At 40.1% G+C, this 8985-nt stretch overlaps 1 long non-coding RNA gene across 1 annotated transcript in view; it reads right to left on the bottom strand.

The window, feature by feature from the left end:
* Positions 1–8193, bottom strand: part of LOC118432348 — a 9130-nt gene extending 937 nt beyond the window's left edge. The window contains exons 1-2 of the long non-coding RNA XR_004833057.1: positions 7412–8193; positions 632–745 (exon numbers count right to left, since the gene is read on the bottom strand). This is a non-coding gene — a long non-coding RNA (uncharacterized LOC118432348). The remainder of the gene's footprint in view (positions 1–631; positions 746–7411) is intronic.
* Positions 8194–8985: the final 792 nt, after the last annotated feature.

The following is an 8985-nucleotide window of genomic DNA, read 5'->3' as shown; positions in this document are numbered from 1 at the left end:
TATATCCACGAATCTCGCTTCTTATAATTAGTAATCGTGAAAATGTAGGACTGTATGGGTTTAGCTATGGTTGGTTTGTCGAAACGCATGAGGAATATAAACTTGTCAGTGCTACTCATGTGTCTAAATTGAGCGAATCTACTTTCTATGTAACTAAACAGAGTCTTTCTATCAATGACATACATAGCACAATCAACAATGACGTGCACTTCATCTTCTACCATGTTTGATGTACAAAATTGACTTTGTTGTAGAGGAGTGCGGTTGTGTCTTCCCGATTCAATTCGTAGTTTGTGACAACCGATTCTTAATTTAGTTCTGTGCCTCATGTTTGTGATTTCAAATACTGTTCTTCACTATAAGTGGATTTGAGTAGTCTGTACGTTCGGAGTTTGTTTCTCGCACTTGCACCTTTATTATAATTGTGAATGTTGGTTAGGAAATTCTGGAAATAAATGTCCTTCATACGTTGGTGGATTTCAGAAATTATATAAAACTAGTGTACTGAATGACTTCACTCCTACTTCAAGACTGTGCGTGCAAGGAACCCTCTGTATGACTTTGCACAAAAGATACACTGTATAAAGTTAATTACAGATAATTATTGCCTTATAGGCATGCAATTACTTACCACACACAAAGGTCCATTCGCATACCACACTTATGGAGGTATTTGTTAATTACTCTCATATTCATCAGCCATAGGACGAACCCAGAAAAACACAGTAATCACGGACTGTGCTAACTGCAAAACATGTCAAAGAGTATCAATATGTGGTTTTGCTCATGCGTATCATAAAATTGGACATTGTGATTTTGCTGAAGTTTATGGTAAATTCGTTCAGTTTGACACTGAGGTTTTAGCAGCTGTACAGCACATTTCTAGGGACACAAGATACTGGCCCTAGATACTGTAAATGCATTTCCTAATTTGCGAAGAGAACAAACGGTAGCGGGAAAAGGGACTTTTCGCGGTGGATTTAATTTAGCGGTTACACCATAGTTTCAGACACATCTCGGTCTGACCTGCGTGCGGAAATGAAGAAGTAAAGGAGAAATATCACACAGACGGACAGGGATACACATAACAATACGACAAGTATGCCTTAGGCTGGACAATTTTGTGAATTGTCTAACCATATCTGTCAGCTACAGGGCGACCCCAGAAAGACACAATAATTACCTTTGCCAGAATGGCTAAGGTTATGTTTTGGGCGTGTTTGTGTGTGTGTCTGTGTGTGTGTGTGTGTGTGTGTGTCTGTCAACAGCATAACTCGAGAAGCCTTGGATGGATCCTGATGATATTTGATAGGTGGGTAGGGGTCAGGAAAACCAAGGTCAAGTTCGATAATGTGCCTCCTAGCTGCTTGCTAAGGTACTGCAGCGGAAACTCAATTTTTTATATCTCGTGTTCTGGACATGCTGAGGTCATGATTTTTGAGTGGTAGATAGCCCTCGTTATAGGCTGCTTTTGTGCTCTGTGCTAGCTGTGTAAACAAGCTTAAGCCAGGGAGCACAGAAGAAGCCTGTAACTATTGTGTTTTTCTGGGGTCGCCCTCTGGCTGACAGATATGGTTAGATAATTTACAAAAATGCAAGCGTAGTATTAAGTCTCAAAGCGTTAGTTCCCTTTCCAGATTCCATTCCGTTCCCCAGTTTTATCATGAACTCTCAGCTAGTCCAAAAATAAATGCCGTGTTTTTACCGAAAAAAATCGGACATACTTGTTACCATGCAATCTTTATTTTCCTCCTAAAATGTTTGGATGTCAATCTCATTATCAATCACGTTTTCCTTGCGAAGGGATGAGGTATGTATAATCTTAGAGATTTAATCTGCCCAGATCCATGAGAGAGTTGGCAAGAGGGAGGCAGTACAATGAAAGTAGTACGATCAGGGTTGTCCATAACATATCTGGTATTAGTTATTTACGTTATTCAAGAAAAGATGTTGTTATAGACAAAACAGTTGCCATGGTAACACGTGGTACAATAAAGCAAGGTGGAGCCGACGGCACATTCCGATAAAATGACTTTAATTGGTTCGACCCCGTAATTATCACGGATAACGCCGCCCATCTGTGCCTTTTTCTTCTTTCACTTTTAAAATGTTTTGGGGGACGCCGGACGCAGATCGGATTTTGATTTGTCTGGAAAAGCTAGGAGCTTGTCCACAACAAGTCCAATTAAAAATTGTGTAAAAAATATAAGAAGATTCTTTTACGCTAATTGGGACCTGTTTGGCTCACATCCTGGGACAGTATGTCATGAAAGGCACATACGCGCGCTCGTAATACATACTTTCTCGACTGACTTAGACTGAAATGTAACAAAAAAGTCCAAAAATTCCTTAAAATGCTACCCTTGGGTTGTAACGAAAGCTAGCGAATTTTTGGCAGCAAGTCATTAATAATGTTTCAAGTTCCGTTTTTGTTATAAAGACAGTGTTGTTGTTGAGCTGACTACTGGGATTTGTGTATCATTCGAAAACCGCACTTATGGAGGTATTTGTTAATTACTCCAATATCTACCAGCCACAGGGCGAACCCAGAAGAACACAATGATTACAGACGGCTTCTGTGCTTACCGTAAAAAAACATGTCAAAGAGTATCAATATATGATTTCGCTCATGTGTACCATAAAGTTTGATAGTGCGGTTTCGCTGAAGTAAATCCGTTCAGTTTGAGCAAGGACGTTACATAGAGATTTGAGACTGGGGTTTAGCAGGTGTACGATGTCATTCTAGTGTCACAGCATACGTACTGTCCCTAGATATGAGTAGACCCAGTCCTAATTTGCAGAGAGAAAACAAAAACATTCCGATTCTTTCTACCATTTCATTGGACTTGTTACCTCTTGACTCGAATTTCAGACACATCTCGGTCGGACCTGCGTGCGGAAATGAAGAAGTAAAGGAGAAATATCACACAGACGGACAGGGATACACATAACAATACGACAAGTATGCCTTAGGCTGGACAATTTTGTGAATTGTCTAACCATATCTGTCAGCTAGAGGGCGACCCCAGAAAGACACAATAATTACAGGCTGCTTTTGTGCTCTGTGCTAGGTGTGAAAACAAGCCAGGCAGAACAAAATCAGCCTGTGATTATTGTGTTTTTCTGGGGTCGCCCTGTGGCAGACAGATATGGTTGGAAAATTCCGAACAAAAACAAAAACGTTCCGACTCATTCTACCATATCTTATTGGATTTGTTACCTCTTGACTCTTGTTTCAGACACATCTCGGTCTGACCTGCGTGCGGAAATGAAGAAATAAATGAGAAATATCACACAGAAGGGCAGGGGTACACATAACAACACAACAAGTATGCCTCTAAGGCTGGGCAATTTTGTGGATTGTCTAACCGTATCTGTAATCCACAAGGGAACCCAGAAAGACATAATGATTACAGACTGCTTCTGTGCTCTGTGCGAGCTGTGAAAACAAACCAGGGAGCACAAAAGCAGCCTGTAATTATTGTGTTTTTCTGGGCTCGCCCTGTTGCTGACAGATATGGTTAGACACTTTAAAAAATTGGAAATGTATCATTAAGTCTCAGTGTAACACATTTAGCTCCCTTTAAAGATTCCGTTCCGTTCCCCAATTTTATCAACTCTCGGCTAGTCCCAATATAAATGCCAGGTGTTTTTTACTGAAAACAATCGAACATACTTAATACCATGCAATCATTATTTTCTTCCTAAAATGTTTGGATTTCAATCTCATCATATCAATCAACGTTTTCCTTGCGTAGGGATGAGGTATGTATAATTACCTCCATGAAATGTCATGGAGGTTATATTTTACCCTGCGTTTGTCTGTGTGTGTCTGTGTGTGTGTCTGTGTGTCTGTGTGTCTGTGTGTAAACACGATAACTCAAGAACGGCAGGGTCACTTGGTTTCATACTTAGTGTGTTGGTTGTGTGTGACAAAAGCTAGAAATGATTAGATTTTGGGCCCCCTAGCGGCTCCCCTTGGTACTGCAGCGCAACTTCCGGTTTTGCTATTTCGGTGTTCTGAACATGCTATGGTCACGATTTTTAAGTATTAGATAGCTCTTGTGCTCAGGAAGAAATGACATAAGTTTGGGCGACCTAGCGTCTAGTTTTGGGATAGCAGGGGCATTTTTGTCAAAATCTTCTGAAGAGGATAACTCAAGAAGGGAACAACGGATTTTCATCATTTTTGGTATGTAGGTACCTTAGACAATGTTTTACAAGATAAGATACTAATTATGCAAAATAGGCATACATTTGCATAATTAATGAGAATATTCTATCATAGCAGTTTTTTCAATGCATCTCTTGTTCCAGACATGCTATGGTCTTGACATTTAGGTAGTAGATAGCTTTTAGTGCCATAAACAAGAGGAACAAGTTTCAGCCCCCTAACATGTAATTGTGCAACTGCAGGGGTGTTTTTGTCAAGACACTCCAAAGAGGATTACTGCAGAAAGGAACGATGGATTGCCTGCATTTTAGGCATGCAGGTAGCTTAGGCAAGGATGTTCATAATGATATACATGTTATGCAAATGAGGACTTAATTTGCATAATTAATGAGGAAATTGTCTAGTTCCATTGTTTTCAACAACTGGACCTCAATACATGTAACACATGTTAATTATGATAGGTGGAATATAAGCAGATACCAAATATGGTAATGAGGAAATTATTTGCATAATTTATGTAAAAATTGCAAAACCACTTTGTGATTAATAATGTTAATGTGTTAGTCAATTGCATGAAATTTACGAAAGCTCTAAATTTTCATGGAGGTATGAGGTCGCCGAACTCTAGTTACAATATGTTTTATGTAGGTATGCTCTTGTTCTTCATGAAGAAGATTCAGAGTCTTCTTGCAGGTCATATGCAAAGTGTGTGAGCCAATTATGTTTACAGAAATCATCTATGTTTTAAAGGTTGATGGTCATATGTTTGTTAATTAATTATGATGAATTACAATGACATGCAATGATATATGAACTATATATTACCTAGCTCAACAAAATCACAAATATATCGTCCGAGTGGGCTTTATATTTCCCGCTATAAGAAACAAGGGGGCCCCAACCTGCCCCACTTTGTCCTGACATTAAACCCTATCTGCTACTCAAATGTCAAGGCCATACTTTGTTCGCGGGACAAGAGATACATTGAAGTTTTTTTTTTCATTAATCATACAAATGTTCTCCTTTTTTTCATAAAGTGTATTTCACTTTGTACACCTACCAAAATACCGGATATCATGAAAATCCATTATTTCCGTCTTGAGTAAATTCTCTTCAGACAATATTATTTACAAATCGACGCTGTAATTCCAGAATTAGCTTCAAGGGGACCTTAACTTATGTCATTTCTTCCAAAGCACAAGAGCTGATTGCCATCCACAGTTGTGACCATAAAATATTCAGACATAAGACATCAGAACCAGGAGTTTTGCTGCTGAACCAAAAGAAGCCGCTAGGAGGCTTATGAAATTTCATCATTTCCAGTTTTCGTCACACCTGGTTATAACAGCGCGCCAAGTACAAAACCAACCCATCCAGTCGTTCTTGAGTTATTTGTACACAGACAAACACTACTGGAAAGGTTGAAAAGATCGGTCGAACACGATGTTAAGTAGCTGTAACTTTAAATAAACAGATATACTGGAGTTCTCTAGCAAAAAAAACGACCAAAGAGCAACTAAAAATCCAGTATCTTAAGTGATAACCAATACTTCAGTAATTCATGTTGAGTCAGTAGCAAAATTACAACTGGGTCACTCGCTCGGATGACGGCATACAATCTTTAAAACAAGTTGATACAATGGATCGCGCTAAGAACATTTACAACATAAGTAAAAAGAACTTCATTTGGTTTTAGTCGTAGCATGAGAGAACGGTCCCGCACACAGGAGGGGCACAAGCGGTACTAATCAAGAGCTGAGGCAGGCGCGGCCAAGATAATGGTGGCCACGAAAACAAAACAAAAAAGATCAACAAGAGCAATTTTGCGTAAAAACGTCCATCTGTTCGACTGGGGTTGGATCATTACGCTGTGAATGGAGTAAGACAATTCAGTTCAAATTCCCCTTCTGGAATTCCCCTGGCGGCCTGGCCTCTCCCATGCCTGGCCAACAGCGGCCGTGTTTATTCTACACCGGGAATCGGGGCAGGGACGGTACGCGACCAGCGTATTTCTGACAAAGAAAATCCAAGATGTTCTTTACTGATAGATATATGAACTTGAACAGGCATTTTGGTGCCATACTGACACGCAGAGCAGTTTATATTGACGTCTGAGCTAAAATTCGCTGAGCACGAAACGTAGGGCGATTCCAGCCTGCTGACGAACAACTCGAAAAAAAAACAGAGTCTGTGACCATCTATACTTTGCTCGAGCATACAATTTGCAAAACTTAAGTTAAAACTGCGGACCACGTAGAGAAAACGTTTTACCGGTGAAAACAAATTAGCCACCCAAGACGTCCATACCCCAACTCAAGACGGAAAACAAATAGATATGTATAAAAAATTCAGTCGAAGATATACGATACGCATCAAACAAGAAAATAAATCCTCAAAGTCCCAAAATAACCAGAGCTTGCAAGAAGTGATTCATTTCTGATACAGACTTACCTTACCTTACCTAGTCCCATCCTCATTTGCGATATTGCAACTCTAGCACGTTTATCGTCACCGATAACATACCATTAAAAATATCTTTCGAGCTACGAATTCACTTTACCTAAACAGATGAGCGGACACGGGGGTTGTTTACGGGGTAATGGTTGATTTAAATTGCTACCCCGTTGACCCTGGGCGGCGATAAGTCGAAGGGACGGAGAAGAAGACAGGGTACCAGAAACAGGCCCATGATGATCACGGGGACGGTAGAGAGAAAAAATTGTGGTGGTTTTAAGTTCGCGGTTATAGATAACTGCCATGTAGAGTTCTACTGTTGAAGGAGGAGATTTATACACATGTATTTTTAAGTTCGCGATTAAGAGTTCTTAAAACCACCGCGAACATTTATCGTTTTACAGTATGACTTGACGTAAATCACAAAGGTATATGTAGCTGACACATCCAAGACAACCAGGTACAAACAATATACCTTTACGCCACTATAAATGATATTCAGGCCCAGGACTGAGTGCTTTGAACCTAACCTCCAATAAACAGACCCTCTTGGTAGCTGGTGGTTTGCTAAATCTGATTTTCGCTGTTTTCTAGTCGTTGTCTGTTCTATATGATCAGGACGACTCCATAGATCAAGCGAGTGATAAAATGTTACCTAAACACAAAACTGAAGCCGCCAAGGGAGTCTGGTCGCAATTTCTCTCAGAGTTTACTGATGCTAAAGAGACTAAAACGAGTGGAATTTTCGCTGTCGAGGAAAATGGGCCAATAACCTTAGCTTACCTTGTATAGACGATAGCTCCGAACCCAAGGAAAGGTGAGCTACTGCGAGTCGATCACTGGGGCTTCTGTATGATCTGCTACGTGTTTTTGTGTGGTCTGATCTAGCTATAGCTTCATTTTGACGATCGTAACTATGTTATGTCACAGCCTTTCTGTAGGCTTGGCGTGCCAAATGACTGTGTCTGTCTCTAGTCGACCAGGTGTCGAACAATAGAAGGTTGCTTGGTGGCATGCGGGTAGTGCAGTTGTTGGATCGGTTATTATTTGTCATTACCTCCACGAAAAAAAGGAGATATTGTTCTGGGTGTATTTCAAGACCTTTTGGATGGATCGTGATGATATTTGGTATGTGAATAGGTGTTGTGTTGGGAAGATGGAGGTAAAGATTGGCGACTTTCATTGACACTGTAACTGTTAGTAGAACTAGATTCTTTGGGGTGGCAGATAGCGCTTATGATGTTCAGAAGAAGCGGTGTAAGTTTCATCTCATAGCAGGTTGCTATGGAACTTCATATGTTTTTTTCTTAAATCTTTCAAAGAGATTACTTCAACGAAGGAACAAGAATTGTACACGACGCTCGTCATGCAGCTCAGAAACTGGAGATGTAAATAATATCAAAGATGCAAATTATCATTTTATTCATCGAAAGCAGGGAGGGTGCGTTATGAGCACGTTAAATGTACAACACTCCTCGTGTGCGTTCGCTCGAAGTTTGGGTCAAAAACCGTAATCCTAAGGCGCGCAACCTTCACACACACACACACACACACACACACACACACACACACACACACACAAACACACACACACACACAAACACACACACACACATACAAACACACACACACATACATACAAACACACACACACACACACACACAAACACACACACACACACACACACACACACACACACATACATACAAACAAACACACACACACAAACACACACACACACATACAAACACATACACACACACACACACACACACACACACACACACATACATACAAACAAACACACACACACAAACACACACACACACATACAAACACATACACAAACACACACACATACATACAAACACACACACACGTGGATGGATTATGCCCGTTGTTTCAGTACTTGTTATTTGGCGTATCTTACTACCTGGATGTCCAGCCTTCATCGACGTGATTGTTTGTTTATGTCGATCTCCATTAGACGTAACAAATTGAATGAGGAGGGGTCAGAGGTCATCAGTCAAAATATTGTGGTACAAATTGAAAATAATTGCAATAAGACTATGACTTTACTGGAACGGGTCATTTTTCGAAGGGGTGTTTTTTTTTTAATTTTTCCACTGGGTATTACATTGCGGTAAGAAGTTTACTAGTAAGCGCGGGTATCTTTGTATTAGTCAACTAAGCCTAATGCATTAGCACTTTTGGAGAAGCATTAAGCAGAATCCATTTTGGCATGGGGGGGATAAGTTTGAAATATATTCTAGTTTCTACATAAGTGTATGTGTCTTATTTGTTTGCACAATGTGGTAGTCTTGACTTAGTCACCTTAATGCAAGCATGATTTGAA

Source organism: Branchiostoma floridae, chromosome 15 (genome assembly GCF_000003815.2).
Source record: "Branchiostoma floridae strain S238N-H82 chromosome 15, Bfl_VNyyK, whole genome shotgun sequence".
Lineage (NCBI taxonomy): Eukaryota > Metazoa > Chordata > Leptocardii > Amphioxiformes > Branchiostomatidae > Branchiostoma > Branchiostoma floridae.
This window is presented reverse-complemented; position numbering and strand designations above follow the sequence as displayed.